Here is a 27,147-nt window from a genome sequence, read left to right as displayed (position 1 = left end):
GCGTGGAGAGCAGCACTGCCTCACTGAAGAAAGGGATTTGAGGGCCAAGAGGACAGCATAATTTGAGAAAAATTCAAATGAAAAATTACTTAACAATGGAAGTTGTTACTGTGTCTAAAAATATCTCAGTGAGTCAGATTACTGAAAACAGCAAAGCTACGGAGCAAACCCCACAGCCTCTTCTCAGCAGTCAGCTGGCTTCATTCACCAGCTTGGCATCTCTTTCCCCCTTATGTTTTTAATATCATGAGTACGTTTTTTTTTAAGTCGACAATAAGTTAATGTTTAATGGGTTGCCCTGTACAGTTCTGGGTGTTTACACATTCTCCAACAAGCCAAATTTGTAGAGCAAATTAAAAGTCTGTAAGATCAGGACAGGTGAATTACAGGTATTTTTTGCTCAGAAGGTATCGCCTCATTCAGTCCTGCACAGCCCCCAAAATAAACGGTTTCAATTATGTTTTCACCTTCCCCAGCAATATTAACACCTCTCGCCACTGCTGGCCAGGGCCATCCCTCCTTAGTCCACATCTGTTACGGCTCTGTGCACAAGCACTTCTTGGGAATGTGCAACCTTGCACGGCACCATGGTCCCAGGGTTTGCAGGGTAACCTATTAAACCCCCTGGCACAGGATCAGGTGTGCTAGAGAAGCATGGGAGAAGGGAAGTTGGGGACTATGGTGTTGTCAATGCTTTCTTATACTAATGAGATGGGTGGGTGTGAACCCTCTCTTCCACTGACCAAAATATATAAATAGTGAGAGTTTTCCATTCCCCAGTGGGCAAATCACTGCTGAGCAAGACATTCCCCACTCCACAGCAGAGGGGCTCTTGCTTGGCTTCCCCAGTTTCACACGTGGGTGACTTTGTTCTGTTGGTCTAAAGGTCCCAAGACCCCTCCCTCCTTCAGAACCCAGGTAGGACCCTGGGCTCTCCCCCTCTGCCCGCCCTGCGGGCAGCTGTGAGGGAAGCCACCAAATCTCTCAAAAACCCATGACACCCAGGGGAGAGCAGGGCAGCTCAGAGATGCCGCCTTCCCCAGGCACATGCTGTAAATTTGAATATTACCCACTCCACATGATGTTTTCGGTTCCTTGTGCACACTGCCAAGGTGTTCCAGGTGATGTGACCCGAGGCGGCCGATATCTCCATGAGGGGCTGGGCACATGGTGTTGCTGAGCCCACCAGGAAGGGGTGAGCAAATCCCTTCATCCCACCTTGTGCAGGGCAGCCAGCAGTCATAGTAACTTGGCACAGCAGGACCTAAGGAAACAAAATTGAATTTTTTTAGAAAAAGGCCACGTGTCTTGTGTTGCCAATGGTAAAATTCCCACTGGTGCTGGTGGGAACAGGATTGGGCCCAGGCTGCACCCCTGTTCTTTCCCAGGCTCACAAGAATTTAAAATTCTGGATTTCAAATGACAGTTTATTTCTAGCTGACCTATTTGGCTTGAACTGTTACATGTTTTCAGCTTATTTTTATTCTACTGTGTTAGTACACAAACCTAAGCAGGAACAAGGCGTTAACAACACTGTTCAGCCTCTGCTGGCTGAACAGGCTGAAGTCCCCCAAATCCATGGAGATCCCCCTGTCCAGTTCCTCTTGGATCATGATGTCGTGAATTCACCAAGTGGAGGGAAGGGATGAAGGCAAGGGCTCATTGGCACGTCCCTCCCCAGCAATGCCTCCCTGTAGATCCAACACCCAACAGCCCACCTGGGTGGTGGGGATGAACCACGGACGGTGTGTGAGAAACTCCTCACACACACGTTTGGATCAGTTGATGTCATTTGATGTCAATGGCAGGCTGTGACATTCCTCTGTGTTAATTTTTTCCCCTCCCTGCTATTTGAAAAGTGAGATTTTATCTTCCTTTTCCCACCCCCCTCCTGCCACCCAGTGCCTGTTCTACTGAAACCTGCCTTTCGGGTCAGTGTGCTGGTAAGAGATTAATTTTACACTACAAGAAACACCGAGCAGAGTATTTCAGCTTTTTCAGAGTATTTGACATATGAGACATCTGTTACAATATTGCAGTTTTTCTAAATTAAATATTAGGAAAAATTAAACCCAATTGTGGTCTGTATTCCTATGGAAAATATTTCTGTTCCAAACAGTCCCTCCACACTAAATGACTTAAGTAACTGAAAACACAATAAATATGCAGCAAGTTAAAAATCCATATTATTCAGGTTTTAAGGCCTATAACTAAAAGTAGTTTAATGTTTCATGCCTAATAATAGATTACTCCTATCACATTTCTAACCTTTATTTCTAGCAGCTTTGAAGTCTAGCCATATAAAGGCTGTTTGTAGAACCACACGAAAGTTAAAGCAAATATTACTCAGAGTGATTCATATGAACAAGAATTTGCAATGAAGGCAGAGGGGTTTTTGTGTCTGTATCAAAGGAAATGAAATGTTTGCAATATTTTCAGTTGATAAATGCATTAAAACATTTTAGTTTTGTAGTATGAACATTGCTGACATAAACAGACTTTGACCTGAAACAGATTGCATTAAGCTCTGTGGGGGAGGTAGAATTAAAAGAAATAAAAATAAAATAAAATAAAAAATAGAAATTCCTAGGTTTCAGAATCTGCCACAAGGTCACCGCAGTCCTTAATTAGCTGAATACATTAAGAGAAGGCTGGAACACAGATTCCATAAAGAGAGCAAATGTATATTTAATCCTCTGTTCTTTGCTTACAGATTACCCTTTTAGAGCGAGTAACCTTATTTTCTTTTTAAATATCTATTTACCTTTTTGAGCTTTGCATAGCAAAGCAGGGTTTCTTTTTTTTATTTCCTTCCCACTGTTGCAAAAGAAATTAATTTGTTGCTAGTTGCTGTGCATTGGCAGGATTTCTGCATAAAGAATGTAAGCCATCTATCTTTGTATTGAAGATATAGTTAATCTGGCAGTTAAAATACTTTGGAAACATTTTGATGACTTATCTGGAAAAGTAGCTTTGCATTTTCAAAGAAAACTCAGAACTGTATTGCAAGGGGAAGATAAAAGATATATGAAGTGTTTGTTCCAAGCGATACTATTCATTTAAAGATCAGAATGTAACCCCACCCAAGCAATTATTGTGGAAAAACAAGACAAAAATCCTTATACAGCTTTCTGACACGGTCTTTATTTGGGAAACAAAATAACTATATTACAGTTATAGTCTAATGGATTGCAAGCTGTTTTATTAGAGTCAGCTGAATCCTGTTTAGCATAAAAAAGAACTCTGTTTGCTATCAAGAACACATTTACATTAATATGACTTTGACAAAGTAAAATAAAATCACATTAAGATGATGTAAGTAGATAAGACAATGAAATCTCTGTGAGATAGTTTTGGCACACCAATTATAGTCAAGTCCCTACAGGAAAGAAACATATTTTTACACCAGGTATCCATGTGTTTTTAAGTCGTAGAGTGGCCAAAATTAATCCCATGCTTAAGATATTTCCAGTCAGGGAAAAGAGAAAGTTTATTATTATTTTTATTTTTCCCTTGAAAGGTAAAATTTCTGATAAACTACATTTTTATTTGCAATAATACAAACAAGTTTTGTTCTCCGTATTAGCCTGTAATCATCCTGATTATTGCAAGGGACTTTCCAATATAGAGCAGCTGAAAACAAGGTTTTAGATTACATGGTAATTTAGGAATGCATGAAAAGCCAAGCAGTCACCATAATAGAGCACTGCATAAAACTTCATGGCTTTTACAGCAAAACATAACATATGTTTTGTGATTCATTCAAATGATTTTTCAAGTTTTTTGGTCAAAAAATACGTCGACCTCTAGTGTTGGTCCTATATTTAGGGAGCCTTACTCTCAAAAAACGACGACGACACCACCCCCTCACACTTTGATGTCTCTCCTTTTAGTTTGGTCGTTAAAAGCTCAGCAGTGATGGATGGTGATAATGCTGTGGGTTTTATGAGTAATCAGGCCTTGGCAGCCACAATATTTCTTTTGTAGTGAAACTTTAATATTCCTTTGGCCGTGCATACACTTTTTCTGCTTTCGGAACTACATAGTGCAAGCTACTCACTAAGCATTAAAAAACAGCTATTGCCCAAAAGCTGGTGTTTTATTTAACACCTGACAGAGCAAAGCTTCCTCATCTTGGACACTCAGAGTTGGCATGTAACAACCCTTCTGTGATCAGAGGGCAGGTATATATTCACAGGAGGAGCCTCTGGCAGGGTAGAGGGATTTTTTGGCTATGCCCCAGGCAGGGCACCTCACACAGCCCCACTCTCCAATCCCCCTTTCACATATTTTTAGTGAACTTGCTGCAACAAACACCAGGTGTCTCCACTTAGCTGGGCTACAGCTTAAAAAAGGGGCCTGCTACCAAAATAATAAAAGAAAAGGGAAAAAAATTAGGGTTGTTCTTTCCATGGCTTTTAATCTGCCTGTTGCAATGCTGCATGCGAGGACAAGGACGTACAGACATGAGATATTCTCGTCCCAGGGTCATATTTTATTTTGTCACTCGAGACACCTCTGTCAGGCAAAGCAGGACTTTCCAGAGTTTGAAATAATCCAAATTCAATCACTTTAAAGCTGCTACAATATGCAAGTCCTGGCAGCCGTTTTAAATTAATGGAACATCAGATGTGCTCTGATCCTCTCAATTTCCTTGGGCAAGGGAAATTCTGCTGCGGTGGTAACAGGAGGGGAAATATAGGGCTATCAGTAAAATAAATGTCAGCTTTTGTCTGCTGATAGAAAAATGCATACAGCAAAAAAAAAAAACCCCACCATAGTATTTATTGCTCTGTAATTAAAATCTATTTCTATATGTGGTAAGGATTATCTTAGTGGTTTAGACAAGTGATCACTGTGCAGTCTGATCCACAGGAAAGGACATTAAATTAAGCCAAAATACAAAATTGCTCTTTATTTGGCATTTTACAAATACAGCTCAATATTTTGCTTGTGTGTAGATATTTATTTATTGAGCCTGCTCATGTGTTTATCAATAAAAATACTAGAATGCCCACCTTGAAAGTCCAGTTCCAGGGCATTGATGGGCTTTTGGCAAGAACTCAGGACAGGGGGAGGGGAAGGGGGGGGTGGGAAGGGAGGAAATCTAAAAAAACTCCAAAGGAAGATGCCAGCCCATGGTTTGGAGTTTATTTAGAAAGTGTAAACATTCATCAGGTTTGTCAAAAGGTTTGCAGACTTGAGAACCTTTTGATCAAACCTGGGCTGTGTTTTGAGGATACCTGCCCTGGAATATGGTTTTCAAGATGCAATTCAGTAGCTTTGCTTTTGAAATACAAACAAGCCCAAAAATTCAAATCAAGGCTCTGAATCTTGCATAAAAGCACAAGCTTTTGTGGTGCATGGTTTTTGCTGATCTGTAGGGCTTATCACCCAGGGCTATGTACTGGCTACAAGGGCCCATGTTTCATAAAGTCTTTTTCCTGAAACAAAAATATAATACAAGCTGTCAGAGTTAAATTGAGGACAAGGTATTTATCTAATTCTGATTTTTCAGTTATTTGCTTTATTCGAGGAGAACTTGGCTTCTTCTGTGCTAACTGGGACTTACATTGCCAGACAGCATGCTTAAAGTTATTTTTAAAAATGCTGGATTTTGAAGGCTCTTAAATCTTTTGAGGTAAATGAAAATAAAATCATAGTCTGGAACCTAACAGAGACTTTTAATCTTGATCTTAAAAGCATGAATCATACTACAGCATAGAGTAAAGCTCTTTTCTGTCCTCTGCACTCACCTTCTCTACACATAGTAATATTTGATATTTATATGTGCCAATTAGAGCTCTCAGGTAGTCCCAGTACCTCCTGCCAAGCTCTGTACACAGTTACTGCCTTGCAGTCTATGGCTGAGATTTCTACAGGCTTGCTGCTTTTCTCATTTCAGTATGACATTTGAAGCAAGCCTGATTAAAACTAAGCAAAGCAGAAGCAAAATGTCTCAAATTCCAGGTGTGTAACATTATGGAAAGAAAACCTAGACGGATTAGTCTCAGAGCAGGAAAACTAGTGGCAAGGTAGGGGTGTTGCAATAAAATTACAGAAAAACTTGTCCCTCAGCCACCCTGGAAAACCTGGCCATTGATTATTACCAGATGTGGGGCAGAGCCCCAGTCCAGCCCCAACACATCCTTGATAGCCCAATCCACTGGCTGGCTGCTCCAGTGGGTCTCAGAAGTGCAGCCAGCACACAGATGCCAGGATGAAGGAAGACCAGCTGAAGTATGTGGGTTTTTATCATATTTTCATACTGTAAAATTCTGACTTAATGCTAAAAGGAGAGCATCCCCTCCCAAATCCGCCAGAAGAGACGTCCCTTCCCTATGCCTGCCTGGAGCAGGGGTTAGTGGCTGCCAGGATGCTCCCTCGGGATGGGCACTAAGCAGGGGCAACAGGCACCAAACCTCAGGGCCTCTTTCAGTGGTCCCCAAACAAAGGCAGGAGTGAACTCAACTGAGGATGCTCTGCCAAGATACTCTGCCAAGCCAACTGCCTGGCAGCTGCCAGGGTGCAGCAGCATGACTGATGGCCCCTGGACATGGTGGGTCCTTCATCCCAGTGGTTTTCCCAATGGAGAGGTGTGGGAAGGGATATGCAGCCTGTCAGTGCCCTGTGGGTGAGCAGACACGTGCTCTGGTGGGAAGGGGTACTGAGGCCTTGAGGTATGCCATGGATGTTGTCAGATCAGGCTTCTATTCTCCAGGATCCTGCCCTGTTTTTTGTCTCAGAAAAGGCTGTGACCAGCAAGGAATTAATTCCAGTATTTGTTTACAAGTCCTACAGTCTCCTCCTGGTGAGTCTGAAGACAACACAGGATGCTTCTCACAGCTACACCCACCACCAAATCATGACAGCAGAAACAATTAAGATGGAAATTCATCCTACCTATACGAAACCAGGCACTGAATCCCCATGTGTCTGAATCCTTCTGTATTTGAAACTTTCCATTGCCTCCACTGGAGCTTTAAGGCAAAGAATTTGAAGATTTGTCCCTAAATAAAAAGTACCAAATTAATATAACAGCACGGTGAAGTTTCCATTTACTGCACACAACAGTCAAGCTATTCAGACTTATGGCTCCCACTGCAATTGTAATTCAGTTTCCTTGCTCATACATAATGCTTTTATCTACTCTGAATGGGGTTATCTTTAGTTCCTTAACAAGCCCATATAATTCAGCTGTCACAGTTTCCATAAGAACAATATCTTGGAATTTCCTGCCTTTAATTTGGACTAGCTCCTGTCTATAAGCATTGCATTAACAATGTTTCCAACTTGTGTGGTGACTATGAAATCAATCATTACGTATATGTTACATATACATTTATAGAGCACTCAAGCGCCATTTGCAGAGGTAACACCTCAAAGTAACATAAGGATCTTCTCTGGATAAATCCAACAGCCCCAGCTGGGCTGCCTCCTCTGTCCCAGGCTTTGCAGCTGGGATGTTTGCTGTGAAGGAAATTCTCCCACCCAAGCAGGCGGAGAGGACAGATATGAACCTGCTTCAAGTCCTGCCCTACCTTTTCTGCCACAAGGACTTCTCCTGTTGCCTGACCCCAGGAAGATGGTGGTCCTCAGGACAGAGATGTCTCCTGGCACGTGCAGCAGCATCCCACCTGCTGCAGAAGTGTTGGGAGAGCTCACCGAGACGCTCCATTGAACCGACCCGTGCCCACCCTGTCAAGAGAGGTTACTCTGTCTCTACTTGGTGAGGACATTTAGCAGCTGAGCACTGAGGCTTCCCAATCAGACATCCTATAGCACACTGACAAATGGCTGGTTCTATTTTTTTGCCTCCCTTACTCCAGGCCCATTCATTCAGTGCACTCCTTTTGATCAGACAGACCCAAACCTCGAAACATTGTCCCCTTTTTCCTGAGTGTGTCAGCTGATCTGACAGGAGATGTTACCTTTCCCTAAACCACCTCTCTAGAGTTTCACCATTTGTTTTGTGGTATGGAAGAACAACTCCAGTTTGACTGTGCTCATACTTGGCAGTTCCCCTGAGCTTCAGGAGACCAACAGCTCTTCACAGAAGTGCAAATTTTATCTCCTTTGCCCTCAAACCACCCCTCCTACAGATCCGCGTGCCAAGCTGTCAAGGAAGGACATCAGGACACAGCAAAAGGCAAGAAAGATTCAGTACATAAAGACCTGATAAACACCACTTTCTAGGTTTTCTCCCTCAAAAGCACAGGTTCCCAGAAGTCAATATATGGTAGAGTGAAAAGTATATTCATAGGCTGAGCAGCCCAAGAGTGACATTTCTTACATCCCTTCTCCCCCCGGCTCCACATTTTCTTCTCATACCAAAAGTTTTCTAAAACTTTGCCTATATTTTCAAACTAAGAATGTCCTAATTTGTGGAATAAAGAGAACTGGGGATGAAAAATGAGAATGACATAAGGCTGGGGTGGGTTATCTCCAGCACAGCTGTGGGGGGACCAAGCTGCACACAGTGGGAAAGCATGAAATGGCAGGAGCCCAGCTGAGGGGCTCAAGGCTACTTGAGCACACCCAGCACCACACACAGCCTGGAAGAATGTCAGCCTAGAACCCACTGTTGTTATGCTGCTTACAGGGAGCAGCTCTCACTCATTTCTCTATCTCCTGTTCACTTGTGATCAATGGTCTTACAGGAAAACAGCATCAATAATGAATAAGTAGCAAAATATGTGCTCTACCTTTGCAGCCCTGCCTATAACAAAGACCATTGGCTGGTCCACATTACTTCACCTTAGTCATGTTGATTTTTACCAGCTGGGAATCTGGCCCAGGTTTCCTCTGGTTCATGAGGGAAATAAACCATATAGTATCATGGCTGAGTTGATGACGCAGGTGGACCACAATTTCCACAAAATGTGGCTGGAAAGAGGGTAAGGTTGTTTGCACTGACCAGATGGCACAAGTGCAGTTTACCAAGTAAGAAAAGATTATCCAGCCACAGAGAGGCTGCTGCTGGCTTGGCTGGGGCTCTGGCACCAACTCTCTGCACGAACCCAAGCTTTCTAATGAGTCTGTGAGAAGATGAGAATGCTGGTCCAAGGCTGGGCAGGTGCTCCCAGTGACAGAGCAGATGCATATGTTCCCAAGAATACTGAGGGGCAGCCTGGCACTCTGGCTAGGGCTGGAAGCTGCACGGCACATGCACATGCAGCCACAGCTATCATTAGAGCTTTGCTGCTTTGGCACCTCTTCCTAATTTACTTAATTTCTATTTATACCATTCTGTTTCTGTTTTGAGCCTTTATGAGATGCTGACATGTCTTGCGCAGAGCCAAACTTTGGAAGGAGGCTTTGGAAAGAAGTCATTTTAAGTGGGGATAAAAAGTGTCAGAGCACTGGGAAGGGCCATTCCCGAGCAAAGGGTGGCCCCTGTAAGTGCAAAAAGGCAACCGGACCAGTCCTTAGGACTAGGTCAGCGCTGTCCTGCCTGGAGATGCAGATCCCCGAGGGTTTATGGAATATACTTGTAGAGTCTGTGAAGTTTTTTGGGAAAAAACTAACCTTGTTGACAGCAGCTTTCCACTCCTGAGTCTGAACCTCCATTAGAAAATGGAGGGAGAGGTCTTCAAATCAAGGGAGGCCAAAACCTGCAGCGTAAGCATGTCCCAGCTCTGTCTCTGGAGTAGTCATTTATCGTGTCCAACTGATAAGTCCTTTTGAAATAAACCACCTAGTTATTGCAATCACACTGCAAACCATGGGCAGAGGGTGGGGGCCTTCGCCTCCATCTGTGACCCAGGGACTCATTTGTCATGGCTTGGCTGAAGGACATACGGAGGGAGCTCCTGAGGAGCAGCTTCTAGACAAAAACTACACATGCCATGTCCAAACAGGGCTGATCAACAGTTTTGGTGGTTAGAACTCCAAGAGCTCCAGTACAAGCAGCAGATACAAAGAACATAGCTGTTGATGCTGACATGTTGCTGCCCCTATGGAATGATGATAAACAGCTAAAAATGCATGTGATGCAGTGGGATGGAGTGAACAATTTCAGGCTCACTGGAACATCACAAATGAAAGGGCAATCAACTGAGGATGCTGAATTCTTCCTTTGCAAATCATTTGTGGGTTGTTTCACTGCTTCATAATGCAATGGGCATCAGTCCCCTGGCTTTGGGAAGACACACATGGCAAGACTGAAGGCTTCCAGGCTGGTCAGGCACACACAGGGTCCTCAAAGCCTCCCACTGCAGCAAAAACATTTAAGGTGGATGAACATATTCAGGCAGAAGAAGAGAAGAGAAACCCTGTTTCTCTGTTAGTGGATGACTGAGGAGAAGATGCAGAATGGGTCCACATTAAAAAATCTTCCTTCTTGGAGGAGCTTCCTTTCTTTCTTTTTTTTCCCCCTGAATAATTACACAGTTAGCGACCCCTCTGTGCAGAGCAGTCCCATACGACGGATTAGTGGGAGGGGGAGACCTTCAGGCCCTGGGAGCCAGCCCAAGGTGAATGCTCTTCCCCCCTGCCCCCGCCACGTGGCCCGGTAACCCCGTAAGGAGCTCACAGACCACCAGGGAGGGACGGACGAAAGAGGAAATTTATTGTGGGGTAGGGGTTTATAAGGCTTTTAGGAGGGTCAAAAGGGAACCAATTACAAGTTCAGGGGCACACAGAAAAAAACCAATCAGGTAAAGAGTCAACAGCCAATAGGAAGGGGTTAACAAGGACCAATGAGAAACACCTCAGGACATCTTCTCAGGACACTCCTGTATGGGAAACAAGTCCCTCACAGGGGGTGTCGGGAAAAGGGAGCAATGACTTTGTAAAAAAGCAAAAGCCATTTTGAAACCTGTTTAAACCACATTAAAAACTTCTGTTTCTATAACATTTGAGCGGTTTTCTTTTTTTTTTTTCACTAGTCCATCTCTGACAGGACTTCTTCCATCCTACATATGGCAAATCCATTGCCACAGTCCCAGGCTTCAGAGCACACTACCTATACATTTCCAAGGACAGGTGGGCACTGACAGCTGTAGGACATCACTTGAAGCCATTCCCCAGGGGGACCAGCTACTGAAGCACTGAAAGCCCTGTCTAGAGCTACCTTAAAACAGGGGAGCTTATTTCTGTATTTCCATGGATCTCGTGTTGTACTCTGCCATCAGCTTTAATTGTTGCTGCTCTGAAGAAAGCCTTTGTTCAGTACCACTGCCTACTTCACAGTGACATCATCCAAGGCTGTGTAAAAAAAAAGCACAGCCTGGAGTAGTCAGCCACGTGATGATGTATAAATAGCACTAACAGAACAATATTATAAAATCTATTGGTACAGCTGAGATAAAGCTTGCAAGTTGCTGATTCATCTAAGATATCGGCTCGAGGGATGGCATGAGGTTCAGCTACAATAAACCTTCTCAGCTAAAAGCATATTACTTCACCATGAATCAGCTCCTCAGATCTTTCATTCTTTTCAGAAAAGCACCTGTCTCTTCCTGCTTCAGTCCTCCATTACTGAACATGTGAATTAGAGGGCCTGGATTTTATTTCTGCTTCCTTTATGCTGAAATACGCCACAGTCAGAGAGTTCTCTAAGGTTTTATATACACATAGGAAAAGTAAAGCATTCCTAAAACTGCTTGCCAAGTGCTTGGTAACAGTAAGGTTTATGTTATTGTTCACAGCTCTGTTTCTACTTTGCCCGCCACTAGAAAAACAAACAAGGGACCATTGACCCATGCTTCCAACATATCTGAGTATGTCATGACTAATTAATTTTATGGCTTTCAATAAGATACATGCAAAGTCAAGTACATATCCACATACAATGTTGTTTTAAAATGGACAAAATGAAACCTCACACACCATGCCTAGAAATACAGGAATTAAAGGAAAAAAAGAAGCCAAGCCATGGGTGACTTGGAACACACCAGCAGCAATTATTCGTGCTGTCTCCCACATGGCCCATGAATTTTTCTCTCGTTGGATTTAGCTTTTGAAGTATCGGGAGTGTAACATCAGCCACATTGACACTATGCCCCCTCTTCACAGGAAGACCCTGGAGGAAAGTACATGGACTACAGAACCAAAAATGGTACCAGAGTTGCAAATTCAGGGCAGCTGCTTTTGGGAAGCCGAGCCTCACACTGCAGCCTGAGCATGTGTCATGGTAAGAGCCAATCTGCCTGGGGTAGGATGCTAAATGCCCACAGCCACAAACACACAGGCAGCTCCAGGAATCCCTCTCTTGTGGCAAACTCTCACCCACAATGTGGCCATCATATTTTAGACACAATTAAAAGAGGTTTTAAATGTTTAACTTTCAGTTTTCCACACTACATCCACGTGGCCAAAAGCAGCACAGATAACAAAAGGTAACTTGTGAACAGGAGGATAATGAGGTTTCACTTCCTTCATGTTAGGCAAGCTCCTCTGCCACCAGTACAACACTGCTCAGTGCCTTGACTCGGGCTAATGAGCAGAGCCAGGACGCTCCCAGCCTGCTCCCTCACCTCCTGCATGACTGTCTGTGCCTCCTAAAGCCTTTCTTTGCTTGTGCATCACCTTGTGATCATTACATAATGATGACAAAATCTCAGCAGTGCAGAAGACAACACTTCACCCTCTACTATGAATACCTTCACACTGGATCTCCATGGACTGCAGGTGACAGAAATAAGCTCTAATAAATGCAATTGCTTTGCAATTTAGCACCCAAGATTGCACATACTAGTAACCTACTAAATTTCTGTGTGACAGCAACCTAAATCCACACTGTGTTCCTCCACAGTATGATCATCATCCACATGAGCATCAACTACATGGACATACCTGCCCCATTAGAGCAGCTTGCTTGGTACAAGCAGAGCTCTTCATCTGCTGACTGAGTCTCACTTTGCATCAAAGCCGCTCATTTAGGACGCTGAAATGAGCCAGGCTTATACAATTATGGAACTTTATATTAATTTTTAAAACTTGCAGATGTTGCAATCTGTACACATGGGAATAGTGCCAAATGTTACGATGACAGAAAAGAGTTATATTGGCTGGGGTTTAAAAGTAAGGAAGAAGGAAAAAGAAAAATCTCACCCTACCACTATCTTTTGGTTAGCAGCTTTGCCTTTCTGATAGTGAATTAACTAGCTAATATTTTTACAAGCACGAAACCAATAAAATGGTGTGAGGGAAAATGACAATTAAAATCCCTTGTTTGCTCTTGAAGTGTTTTTACATTCATTAAATCCTCCTTGCTCTGCCCAGAGAAGGCCTTTGCTGCACTGAATTTCGGAGAGCAACGCCAGCAGTGATCCCACATATCTGCTGCTTATGTCAACCTCCTTCTCCGGGGTGCGCAGCGCTGGGAAAGGCACCCTTTGGAATGCCACTGTGCCGCTGTGCAGTGTCTCAAAGAATGCACAGCTCTTGTGTTGTTTTGGCTGAGGCTGCTGGTGATCAACAGGCCGAGGTGCTTTGCAGAGAGCACTGAAGTGACGCGCAGTGATCTGCATAAGCAACACATGTTTTATATTATCAACATCCCCTTTGTATTCCAACTGCATGTCAGTACTGGTAGAACTTACTCCTGCAAAGACCAGCTCCAGCTTTGAAGCTCGGGACAATAACAAAATAACCTGCTATTTGTTTATGTTAGTAATAAAATCTACCATCAACTACTTTTTGGTCATGGCCCTAACAAGAAGGCTGGCCAAAGGAAACCTCCTCAGTGAACAGGAGATGAAGGAAGTTGACTGTGGATTTTCTAAACCTAGTCCAAGAAGCTGATGCTTATGCCTCAAGTTTTCAGTTATTTTAGACCCCAGCTTTCCAAAAGACTGCTTGGAGGACAAAGAGAGAATGTAGCACTCACTTCTTCCCAGGATAAAGGTTTTGAGAGATGGAGCAGAGCCAAACACTACAATTACAGTTTTACTGAACCATCAGAAGCAGCCAAGGAGCAAGGGCACATGCACTGCCTCAGCATGGAAGGCTCTCCTAGTTGCTGTCTTCCCCAGGCATCCCTCCCTGCTTCTCCTCTGACCCTGCCTCTACTCCTTCTGCCACGTGGTCAGCCCTGTGGATTATCCCGTGCCTTGGGGCTGGAAGAATGTGTACCCTTGTACTGTACTGTGAAGCCATCTGGGGGACTGCAGTTGCATGTGCATAATCATCAGATAGTTTTGAATTGAGACTTTTTGGTATATATATATATAACATAGCAATGCCACTGCAACTATAGGCATGGTACAGGGGAACAGATCAAGGGTACCTTTTGTACATAATCAATCCTTATGCATTAGTGCTACATTTCTGAGGTAGAAAAAGGCTGGCTTATAAAGCACGCCTAAGCAGACAATTTCAACTTTTGGCATCTCTTCTCCAGTATCTCCACCACTGGTGAACATGTGAAGGGAATGTTGGCTCACCACAGCCTGGCTTAAGGGAGAGCATCCCAATGACACCATAAACTTACATCTAAGACTTCTAATATAGCAGCACAATTTATCCCTATTCCCCGTTTAATGGAACTTTTCTCATTGTTTTCACAGCATTCCAAGGGTTGGGGTTTTTTTCTGCTGCGTGAAAGGGAAAAGCTCCCTAAGGGGTTCCTGAAATGCCTTGTGAAGTTGACGTGACTTATTCTATCATCAGAAGAATGATAGGGGAATGAATGTCTTTTTTTTTTTTTTATCTTCAAGTTTCTTAATATTCAGTCCTCATATGGTGTAAGGGAGTAAACTCTCAATTACACAAAGGCAAATACCAAGAAATCTGTCAAAATCAATAGAGTTATTCTGGACACCTGAGTAATTTGTCCCTTGGTATGATTCAGTCTCCAAAATCCACTCTGAATATCCATAATAACTGTTTGCTATTCATGTCCATTTTTAGCTCTGTTATAATTTTGATTTTCTTCCATGTTTCACAAATAGCTTAAGTCAGTTTCTTTCAGATGATGCTGTTTCCCTAACTTGGCTTCCCTATGAATAACCTCCATCATCACTATGCTACTTTTGCTCGAATGTTTCATTTTTTAACAATAAACATCTATCCCAGGTGCCTTATTTTCAGCTTCATTAAATGTTTTACTAGTTCATCTTGAGTCATGTCAATATTTACCTTGGACACAGATCCGTATCCTTTAGTTTCTAATACCAAAATTCTCCAGACAAGCTTATTGTTCCTGGCTTGACTTCTACGAGTCACAGCTTAAAACTTTTTTTGATATATTAAACAAGATGCAAATTCACTCAGCCATTCGCTTTGCTGCCTGCTGCCATCTATGCCTATTCCAAACATCCCTGAACTGATTCACTCCAATTTCTGAGCACACACAGGCCCCAAACCTGCACTCAGTTACCCTGAGCTAGTTTCAAAGCCATTTAATAACAGCAATTAGCAGAAGAGAAAGCCGAAACCAGATAAAACCAGATATCAACCTCTTGGCTACAGTACCACAACAGACCATTTCTACTGACCTTCTGCATCCCAGAGAAAGGGTGTCAGGAAACAGAAGGGGTTGCCAGCTCCTGCACTGTTGTGTTGGCCCTCACTGTGCAAACGTAGATGCTCTTCTGGGGGATGGGACTGCATTTCCTCACTCCAGCTCTCTCCCCTGCTCCTGATCAGCAAGGCTGACTTGTGCTGAGCCATGCAAGGGATACCTGAGGCATCTCAGTGTGCTCATCCCCAAGCACTCCTGACCTGCTGCCCACAGAGCCATCCGCATCCAGGCTGCTCCTCACTGCTGTCAGCACACTTGCTTCAGAAAAGTTGTTCTAAACATGCACGAGACAACAGAAAACAAAAGTTTGAGAAGTGGAATTTCCTTGGTTAATTTCTGCATCTTTACACTGAGTTTACTTCAGGTCCTTTTTTCAAAGCAGTAGCACAAAAAAAGGTAGTTTGAAGTTTGATATATTTATATTTTATATTCATGTACTGCACTGGAATAAAACATTTTGAATTTTATATTGGATATAAAAAAGAAAAGGTGTCAAGCTGGGAAGGTGCTTTGAAAATAACAAAGGACTTTATGTGGGATTGTTTGAGGTCATTCTATCTGTTGTTCCTGACTGTATTTAAATTCCTCTTTCCAGTTTGAAATACCTTTGTCACTCACTGAAAGCAGCAGTGTGGATGAGCAGGGCAGCTGGGAACACACCACAAGGGGATACATGGGGAAAAAAGCACTCGGATTTTTGGACATCTCCAAAGCGAATATTATACTTGTGCCATCAACCCACATTTGTCAAGAGGAGTCAACATGGCCTAGAGAAGCAGTGGGCCATGTTCTTGTGAGAGGGGAAACGATTTCATATCATGCCATCCTCCCTGAGCAAGATAATCCCAAGGGCAGGTCAAGGAGATGGCTTTAGATGTTACCCCAGGTGTGCAACAGTGTTCAGCAGAAATTCGGGATATTAAGCTGAGTTCAGAGTGCAACTATGTCAGTGATGGCCACATATCACTGTGTGGCTGATACATGGGGCTAGTTTTGAAATCCCTTGCTTGGATGCTTTGGCAATAGCAGCACAAGTGAATAATTTCTGTAGTGAGCCCACGTGCCATTGCCACCATCCCAGAAAGAGCCCATCCACACAGTGAAATGAAGCTCATATTTCTGTGCACCCCTGACCCCACTGCAGCTCACAGACTGCTCCCCTGTGCTTTGTCCAAAAGGGCTGTACTGCCAACAGGACAACTGAGGGTTTACTGGGTTTTGAAAGAATTTGCTCAACTCCAAAGCAGAGGTGGTTATTTTCCTCTTTTGGTCTAAGCGAGAATCAGAGATAGAGATGTGAGCTTGAAATGGGGCTATTCAAATTCCTCTATCTGCCCTATGTCCCCTGCACATAAACTCCAGTGGAGAAAAAAGCAGCTTGAGAGACCACTGTCTCCCACAAACACACAGAGCCAGAAGATAAAAGGGAATGGTTGAATACTAGATTAAATACAAGTTTCATGTAAATGATCACTTACAGACACCTAATAAATGATTCTGTGCAATGCATTGTCAGAGATTTTGCTCTACCATTTTTGTTTTGCATATGTATTTAGGAGCCTTTTCCCCTTAGAGGATAATGTTCAGGTTTTAAAATTTATATTAATCTGTCACTACATTAATCTGTCACTCTGTGAAAGGGCTTCTTTTTTTCTTTTTAATGTTCTCCTGTATCAGAATGGAGTATTTAGGATAAGCTCTTTCAACTGCAGTACTGCACAGGATAGGATGACATGTAGGAAGGCAGCTTTTTATAGAGTATGATCTCTTTTGACCCAAACAACTAATCAGAGTTTTAGAGTTTTTGTATTTACCCTGGCTGGGGACTGTCAAAGGGTCTTCACTGCAAATCTCTCTGCTCCTAAGCACAGTCTTCATTTCCAGAGCAAAGGAGGAATCCACCAGGGACAGAGGCTTTGCTGACAGACCCCCAGCGCTTGTTGGCAAGAGTGTTGGCCCAAAAGCTCTCAGCATGAAGTTTTAATTTGATCTGGGTTTTTTTCTGTTGGTTTGGGTTGGGTTTTTTCCTCTCCATTATGCCAAGGGTGCTACTCTAAAAAAGCTACAAATTGCTCCTTTCAGAGCAAAGGTTTTTGTCAGGCTCTGCTAGACACCATCAGATCTCATCCCCCCACTGCTCTCCATCCCAGCTTCCAGCTAGAGGGTACCTCAGGCAGTGGAGCTGCACCATTCCCACCCTCACCTCCCTGTCTGGTGCATCTGAGAAAATCCCCCTCCGAGGTCCAGCCAGTGTGCTGACTGAGGCACAGAGATCAGCTCCATCCTTCCATCTCTGCTTGGAATACGTACAGGGAGAGAACAATACAGGAAGGGACTACAAGGAACACAGACTGCCGAGGATCCCCATCCAAGCCTCACATTCCATGTCGTTGCTGTCCTGGACAGCCACCTGAGCCAGCTGCTCACCCAGGGTCTCACTCATGTCTGTACACCCAAGCCCCTGCGGCCCCAGAGGACACCCTTCTCTGCTCTGTGCTGACTCAATATTTCTTGTTCCAAGCTTTGTAGACTTGTGACCAAACTAACATCAGGTTACTGTGCCCTGATCAATCAGTGTGTTTGCTTCCTCTCGTTCACTCTTTGCCTGTATACCTTCAATTATTTTTTCTCGCAATTATTTTCTCTTCACATCAAAATCCCTGGAAGCATTACGATAATTTTTTCCTGCTGCTCAATATGAGCATTTTATTTGCTAAAATCCACTTGACTTCTTGAACAGCACAATGGCTTTACAGGTAGTATTTCACACAGGGCCCATGATTTCAGTGCTGATTGCAAGACAGAGACATGCCATCCCACCTGTTTGACTTCTGCTTTCCCTGCAGCTCTGGGAATTTCTATTTCACTCATCTTCATTCCCACCAGCCGTCCTGCATTTGGCCACATGATTGCTTTCCTCCTGGAACAGAGGGGACAGTCATTCAGCCTGCAGGTCATACCTAGATTATCTTTAATCACTGTGCAGCTTTGCTGACCGCAATCTCATTTCTTCTTTCAGAATGAGGGAAAAACCCTCCACAAAAAGACAGGGAGTGCAAAGATGCTTCTGAATTAGTCACTGAAAAAAGGTTCAAGGCTGAATTCTTATTACCAGTCTCTCCAATGGAAACACAGGGTGACTCCAGTAAAATCAGTGGGACTGCAATGGTGTAGCCAAGATCCAGATCAAGATATAGGTTTGGGAATATGCTGCTCTGAGCATTTCATTTTATTAGACATCTCATCTCCTGCTTTATGAGTTATTTTGAAGGTTTACTGTATCCAAGTAGGAGCAGGAGTTCAGATTATGAACTTTGATCGCTCATGGTTTATTCAATATTTTTAATAAAGTTTGAAAAGGTTCCCTTCCATCAAAGAATGTCCCCTTTGATTAATCAATTGAATTTGATTTTTCCTTCACAGAGAATACAAAGCAGTGTACTCCTTTGCTAGTTGTTTACAGGCAGCTTTACAGCACACAACAGAACAATTATTTTCTAAGTATAAGAGCTGTGATCAGAAATGTTAATAAACTACTCAATAATGCAGCATCTTTTCTTTCCTTAAAAAAAAAAAAAAGCCAAACAATAAGGACATATCAAGCTATTTTTAATATAATCTGCATACTTTCCAAATAACATATTCAGGAAACAGAGTCATCTTAAATGGCCTTCTTCACATTTACAGCTGTAACAGCTGCAGTAGCAGCTCTGTCGGACTTGATTTTATTCAGTGTGCAGGATCAACATAAAATCTAGGCTGAAAATTAAAGGGAGTAAATGTCCCCCTGACAGTCAAGAGAACGGTTTTGGTCCAACAGTATTTCTGGCCACAACTCACTTTCAAAAGCAGCTTTGTCATCTGTGCCTGGCCTAGACCCAATAAGTACTATTATGATTTGTTACATTTTCTGTGGAAACGGGAGGCCATTTATTAGCCCCAAGGTATTGTATTGAGCTTCAATTATGTAATAGGCATTATCCTGCTGAATATCCGAAGCTTTGTAAGAAAGTTTTAGTTCTGGAAAGAAACGTACAAGGTTCTTAAATGATTTCGAGGAAGATCAAACTCCCCCTTTTTTTTGCTAGTTGAAAGAGGAAAGGTCCCTTCTTGATATAAATCATGAATAATTTGAATAGACTTTCTTCTAAAGAAAAACTCCTTTTTCTTTGAAAGACATTGATAGCTTGGGATTCAAGCAGAAAAGAATAAAAGAAGAAATAACAATTTCTTCCTAGAAGAGAACACGATAGGTATGCTGCTAAATTAGCAAGATTTTAATTTAATTATAACTGAGGCGTACACGTGTGATTTTCTTGCTTATGAGTGAGGAACAGGGGTCCCTCCCATACATGGAAGAGGAGGGGGCAGGTCCTCAGCTGGGTTAAGCCCTCCTAAGGCTCCCTTGGTGCTGTGTTCACAGCCCATGCACAGCCTGTCGAGCTGCCCTTCACATTTTAACAATGCAAACTACTGATACCTAATCAAATCTCAATAATTCCAGCTCCCCTGAGCCATCTGCACCTCTCAGACTTGTCAAGATTAACTACCATAAAATAACTAGTTAACTAGTTACCTGACATCCACAAAATACCTGTTACCTGACTGCCATAAAGTAACTAATAACCAGTCAGTGGGCATCACCCTCCTTCTATTGTCCCTTAGAGTTTGTTTAAAAGAACACCTAGATTTTAAAAAGCACTGACATCTAAATAAAAATTGATCAGCTCCAAGCAATTTCACCCTTCACAAGCCATTTTACATGATTGAAGGCTTCAGCTCCCAGTTCTCAGAGGCTTCTCCAGCTCTCAATCACATATTAATTTTCCCCTGCTCTCTGTCAACAGCCAGACACTGTAGTTCCTGTAACTACCAGGTAAAAGTTAGTCCAGCTGTTGCATCTGACTTTTAATAGTTTTAAACTAATAGCAAATACCCCCAATGCACACAATGCAAGTACAACACACACATGCAACAGCTGCTCTGCCTCATAGTAGTAAATGCAGTTACTCCTAGGTATTCTAAGGAAATGGAAAAGCCATGTTCCCAAGGCTGACAGATTTCTGAAATGATCTTTCTCTAATGTATGCTCGGTTTAACTGGTATTTTAGTAAAATGACTCTAGCTTTATGCCAGCTGAATAGAAAGCAGAAAGTAAATCAACAAGCTTTTTGCAGATAGAATTCAGTATCTCAAAAATTCACAACCAAAGGAAATGTGCTGCTGAGGCTGCAGACCTATTACAAACCCAACCAATTCAAACGCCCCTGCTATGACTCAGTGTGACTACAGCCACTGCATAGGAAGCATAGGTGTGCTTGCATCTATGTTTTGCCCCCTGTGAGGGCAAGGAAGAAGAAAGAAGGGGACAGCAATAGGTTTTAACCACAACCATGCCACCCCCTGGTTATTTTTGCAGTATAAATGAGTTATGTATGGATGAGATGCATTTGCATTTCATTCACCAATTCCATGCAGAGAAGCAGTTAAGTGCCCTTATTTTTCACAGTAAGAGAAAAGAAGCTGGATTCCCAGTTTATCTTAAAAAATGTGAACTGAAGTAAAATGCATGTGCAAGTAGCATGTTTCTTGCATCAAGGGAAATAAGGCATCAAGCTAGAACCAGATCTTGTTTGCCGCTATGTAAACAATGAGTAAGTCTGGTAGGGTCAGCAGAGCAGCAGCAGAGTCACATGAGTCACAGCATGCCGCTCTTTGGAAAGATTGCTCCATGGCTAAATATACCATTACAGTCGCTTCAAGAAAAGCTCTGCGTCAAGTTCTAATAAATGCTGGCAGTGACGCTGAGCTCTGAGCAACCATAAAGCCAAAAGGATGAACAGGAATTAACAAGTGGCCTTAAAAACATATTGAAGAGAATGGGAGTTTTGTCTGTGCAAGAACTGAAGAATGAGAACTTTGGTAGTGAAAATCATGACCTAATTTTTCTGCCACCCAAATTTAGTCACCTTTCAGATGGGTCTGGGGAACAAAAAAAGTAGAAAAGGAAACAGAATTTTCATCAGAATTGAAGCACTGGAAATACTACCAATCTCAACAGACAAAGTCTGTACAAGTTAGCACTCAACTACGTGAAAACGCAGAGTTAGTTTCACTATAATTTTTACCAGGCTTGTCTCAGTAAATAATGACTTGCTCCTCCCAGGGGGATGCATTAAGGAATCTACAGTTATCAGTGAACAGGGACAGCCATACCAACCACAAGCCAATCCAACATCCCATCTCTGTGATCAAGCAAAACAGTAACTCCAATAAATACCCCTTATATCTCCATCTGATACACACAGTGCTGAATCTGGAAGAGCGAGAGCTCAATAAACCATAAAAGAGATGCCCTTTGATCTTTTCTTTTTTTCAGTGGGGTCATAATTTAGTGCTACCACAACAGTAGTTTCAAGTAACTAAAACTGCTTATCAAATGTAGGTTTGCATTCTCTATCAAAAAAGTCCTGAATTAGAAGAGATTTCATAATTCCTTATGAATTGCTCTCCTACCTAGTCTTTCCACTGGAAGTCTGATTAAATGAGTATTATTTCTTCTTAAGTGGTTTTACAGGTCGTTTATCTTAGATTTATGAGTATCAACCTACTTTAGAAGGTATTAGATAGCTTTAACATTTGACACGTATTCTCTAAATCATTTACAGTGCTCTCCATTTGCACGAGACGATCGGTAATCTTCTCAATATTAGGTTTTATTGACAATGCACCATATAGAGTCCTTATTATATGGTAATGATTTAAGATAGGTGCAGGACTGGGAACTAATAAATCCAAAAGCTCATTTTTGATTGTTGACACAGAGCTGAGGAATAATGTGCATCCACCTAAATCACTCTGTTTCTCAATAACATCACACACATACGTGTTTAACCCATTTGGAACATAACGCAGGGATGTGCAAACAGATCCTAATTCTTGCCTTGAGCCTGATGGACTTGTGTTTAAAGCTCTGTATGTACTCAGAGAAAACCACCAGTGGATGTGAGAGTCCCCTGCGGAGTGGAAGCACCTGCATCCACCTTTCAGCATGTGGTGGGAGGGGGCTCAGCCTGGGTCTCCTGGTTCCTGAGCACATACCCAGCTCCCCCAGCTCATCATACGCTCCTCCTGCTACTCCAGCTCAAGCACACCTCTGTCATATCTGAGTCATGCCAAGGTAAACATGCCTGCTGAGATCAAGAAGCATTTTGTCTGAGTAGGGAGTTAGTAAAACCGAGATTAAGGGCTTAAAAACCATCCCCGTAATTTATATTTGGGAGACAATATTGAAAGCTAACATATATAACAAAGACATATCTCCATGTAGCCCTACACAGTAATAATTTCACAGAAATATTGGCATTCATAGTAACTGAATTCACATGAATAATTGATTTGACTACTTCAATAGAAGATCAGCCCCTATATCTATATTACTCAGAAAATTAGAGCAGAAAATAAAAAAAATAAAGTGAGAGTCTTCGGTAGCAAATGAACATCTCTCCATTGAATTCTACAGAATTAAAGTCTCATCTGCAAGCCTGTAATCCAAAGGTATGTCTTTGAAATGCAGTCAAGAGATCTGTATCAGTCCTGCTTTTATAGTATGTCACTGGAAATGGTTTCTGGGGCATTGGAGCTGCATGATCCAGCCATTTGTTAAGTTGAAATGTGACATTTCAAAAAAAGGCTGGAATGATCTCAGAGCAAAACCAACACAAAAATCTGAATCCCTCTTTTATCTAAACAGCCGCCTGGTAAGGAAACTCTAGTGAAAAGCTGGTGTTAGTGGCAAAACCGCCCAGTGACAATTACACACAACCGTCATTGTGAACAGCAGGGAAGTACAGGAAAGAGGTGGCTTTCTCTCATCTTGCTCATTCAGGAAAACAATCCAAAATCCTACCTCAGGCTAGGGGCTTGGCACGCCCAGTCGGCTGTTTACAAATGAAGTCAGTAATAGAGGAACTGGTCCTACTAAACACTGAGCACCCCAAACTCATTATAAAACATGTCATTCAAAGCAATGCAGTGAGCATCGCTGTTACTTTGTCTGTCTTTGGCAAGACCAGGCACAGATTTACTGGAAGAAACAAGGAGAAAAATATACCAAACCAAAACCATTATCCTCCCCAGTGCCATATACACACTTCTGCCCTAAACACAAGGGACTGCCTGCAACACCCCACCTACTACTGCACTCTCAGGCCATTTACTAATGTGCTGCCAAACAGCAGAAACATCACAAGTTCCATTTTCCTCATTAGTGGAGTCAACCGCATTCTGCAATGTGCCTATCTACATATTTTTAAACTTGTTTCATTCACTCAGTTCCTAAATCAGCAAAATTTAGCAATCTTCAGCATGTCTCTGCAATGAGTGAAATTTCTTTTAATACTGGGAAGAAGGGAGGAGGTCAAGAAGGCTTGGGAAAATTTGTTAGCATGATCTGTAATATGAATTTGGCAGAAAAGAAATTGAGAACATTTATTTGGAAAACAATCAAAGGGCAAAGTTTTCCTCTCGGAGTTGTGTGGTAATTCATGACTTACATGCTCCAGAGAAATTTGCTGTGATGATTAGAATAGTAAACTATTCGCTGTCTGCCTGACAGACCAAAGATGGTCATTTTCCCTCCCTTTGTCAGTATCTTTCTGTTCAGGCAGGGCCATGTGTGTGTCCCTTGACACACAGATAAAGATTGAAGGATGCATCTCTGCTACGGAGGATTAATCCAAGTTAGATACGGCATGAAATGAAACGACAAACAGTAACAACGCAGGTGGCGAAAACTGTGGCTCAGTCTTGCAGAGACTGACACGTGCTCTCTCTTACCTGGATCTCAGCTGCTCTTGCTGTATGTGAAAACTCAGTGTCTTCGTGGTTACCCACTCACTCCATCTCAACACACACAAGCGACCAGCAAAGCTGAGGATCTTGAAAGCCTCTGAGATGAGGAAACTTGAGCCTCTGGTATCCACTGCAGCTGGGGTTAATCAATGACACAAAATTACAGTGTGGAACTTCTTGCCATTGAATAGTGGGGTGGACAGGAGCACAGGTGGGTAGGTCAAGAAAGGACTAGAAAAACTCACAGAGATGATGTCCTTTGATTTCAACTCACCACAGAGTCTGGGTGCATACTTTGGCTCCATAAGTTTCTAAAGCACCAATCCATGAAAGGGTGTGCCTTCATCCAGTGGAACAGGATGCCCTCCTCCTATACTCTTCCCTAAGCTTCTCCCATAGCCAGTGCCAAAAGAAGGACCCTTGGATCCTGCTCTGTCCCAATATGACATTTCTTATGCTACAATCAATGCAATCATAAAACTAGACAGGAAAATTGTCTTGATCGGAGTTTTAAAGACATGATATTAAAATGTCAAGAAAATGTTGCATGAGACCTTTTCTGAAAGGGCTAAAAAGAGATAAAGTAAAACTCGAAATATTCATGTAGACCAACCTCATTGAAGAGAGGCAAAATCCTGAGGCCATCTTTGCAGCTACTGAAGGAACAGACTCACCTAAAAGGTGCTTCAACCAACCTGCAGAGACTCCTGCCATGAATATCTACACTCACATCAGCATCCCAAACTGATACAGCTCCACCAGCCTTCTTCCAGAAACAGAAGTACCATATTTAGGTGAATAACTTTTTTGGACCATTCTTCCTCACAGCCTCCTGCTGTCAGGCCACAGGTCTCTGTGTTCCTCCTACCCCACCTGGCTGGGGTGCTTGTAGCAACTCACCTTTTCCTTTTTCGTTCTTTGAATCAGCTGCAGAAACCCTCAAAAATATATTCAAAATACACACAACTCCCAGCAGGCCCAGGCAACCCTGTGAGTGCAGAATTCTGCAAGAACAAACCTCCCATTAAATGCACCCTCTTTTGAGTCAGCGACAGCACAGGCTTTAAAGCAGCACCACTACGCTGTAAAGCAGTCCACTATGCAAAATGTCAGGTTTTTTCTACCCTGCAAATATACTACATTCTGTTCTTTCTGCAGCATTACTAATTCTATGTCCTGTTTAATGCTCTGCGTCTGAATGGGACTCTCAATTACATGAGTCACTGCAACTATCCTTTTTTTGGTACATGTGATCTGAATCCTCAACTGCTGGAGCCCAGGGCTTGCTCTGCACACTCAAAGGGTACAACAAAATGGGCTGAAATGCTACATTCAGTTTTGAGTTGCTTGTGCTTGGTCACTGCTGTCACCTCCTTGTGAGGGGCGGTGGAGGAGCGGAGGTGCTCCAGATGTTGTTCAGGTAAGTACAATAGGTACACCTGGAGCGATGCATTTGGGTGATGCTGAATTCAGCCAAATCATTGCTGAGGAGCCTGATTTAAACAGGCCAATGCTGACTTTGCCCATGTTTTGTGGTCAGGTTGGCAGTGGAGGTTATTGAAGAAAATGTCTTTTTCTCACTTGCGAAAAGCTGAATTTGAAGCCTACACACAGTGGCTTTTCTGGGAAAGCAAATTTTCTAGGAATTTTAGGAAGGAAACAATGTGGTAATTTTCAAATTCAAATCAAGTTTTGGCACAGAAGAAGGGAAGCAAGGCTTGAGAAGAAAAGGTCATGACAAAACACTATGAAACAGGTAAAAAACTGTTCTCTCTTTTTGTCTCCTTACCCAACACCTTCAAGCCAGCTGCTTACTAGAAAACCTGCTTTCCATCTAAGCTTCCATCACTCTGTCAGTATAATGCAGGAAAGCACTGCCTGAAAATAGAGCTTTTCTTTTACTAGAGGATAATTACTAGTTGTTCACTCTCTCATTATAAAATGTTAGTAAAGACCAGTATTTTGCCATGAAAATGCTAAAAAGCATCAATATTATACTCTATATAGGAGAAAATATACTGTTTCGTCTGTCCTCTGACCCCTGGAAAACCACCAAAGAAGGTAGAACATGATACCTCTTCCCTTCATTTCTACAAGATCTGATTTAAATTAAGAGCTCTGCAGGGTTGGAACCCATTAAGAACTATGTGCATTGTAAAGAACTTTATTACACCAACAATGTGGCAAAAAAAATAATAACCGGAGATTGTTACACCAAAGCCTCAACTGTAGACTCCAGGAATGACAGCATAATTATTTTTAGAGATGACTATAGCAGTAACTCAACATGACACGAGAGGCTGGAGAAACAGCAAGCCTGATTTAAACCAATGGAAAAGCCAGGAATGCAGAATGGAGACTGTTCTTAATGCACCATATTGCATCTGAACATTTTGTTCCTACCCATCTATCCAAAGCATGACGTTTTGCATTCCATATTAACATTCTGAAGACATTAAAGGATTCTTCAATTCCATGTTCATATGCTGTGTCAGAACACGCACTCTGACTGCTTAGAGAGATGCTACGTCTACCTTCTACTCATCCTCCCCCCTTCAGCCTCCTCACCATCCTCCTTCCCACTCCCAAAAAATCCCAGGGGCTATTTTTTATTGGTAGCATTATTTAGTTCAGCAGAAAGATGGTTACAAATATAGTTTGTGGGATTTGGACTTCACTTTGGATTTCTGCACTACCTCAGCTGTTATGCATATGTAGTGACTGCTAACAAATCATCACAGTATTACTTGATGTTCATATACAATTTCTCATCATCAAAGCACTTTAAAATTTCCCAGAGGTTCCACAAAATCTGGGAGAGAGAG

The 27,147-nt window shown here is 42.5% G+C and overlaps 1 long non-coding RNA gene across 1 annotated transcript; it reads right to left on the bottom strand.

Annotated features, from left to right (window-relative positions):
• Window positions 1-272: 272 nt before the first annotated feature.
• LOC116790343 lies at window positions 273-24,709 on the bottom strand. Its single transcript, XR_004358317.1, has 4 exons — window positions 24,308-24,709; window positions 18,290-18,389; window positions 6,904-7,010; window positions 273-1,264 (listed from the first exon to the last, which is right to left on the bottom strand). It is a non-coding gene; the product is annotated as an uncharacterized LOC116790343 (long non-coding RNA).
• Between the last annotated feature and the right edge of the window lie 2,438 nt (window positions 24,710-27,147).

The sequence above is a fragment of the Chiroxiphia lanceolata genome, chromosome 8 (genome assembly GCF_009829145.1).
Source record: "Chiroxiphia lanceolata isolate bChiLan1 chromosome 8, bChiLan1.pri, whole genome shotgun sequence".
NCBI lineage: Eukaryota > Metazoa > Chordata > Aves > Passeriformes > Pipridae > Chiroxiphia > Chiroxiphia lanceolata.
The sequence above is the reverse complement of the archived record's forward strand: the minus strand, read 5'-3'. Positions and strand labels throughout refer to the sequence as shown.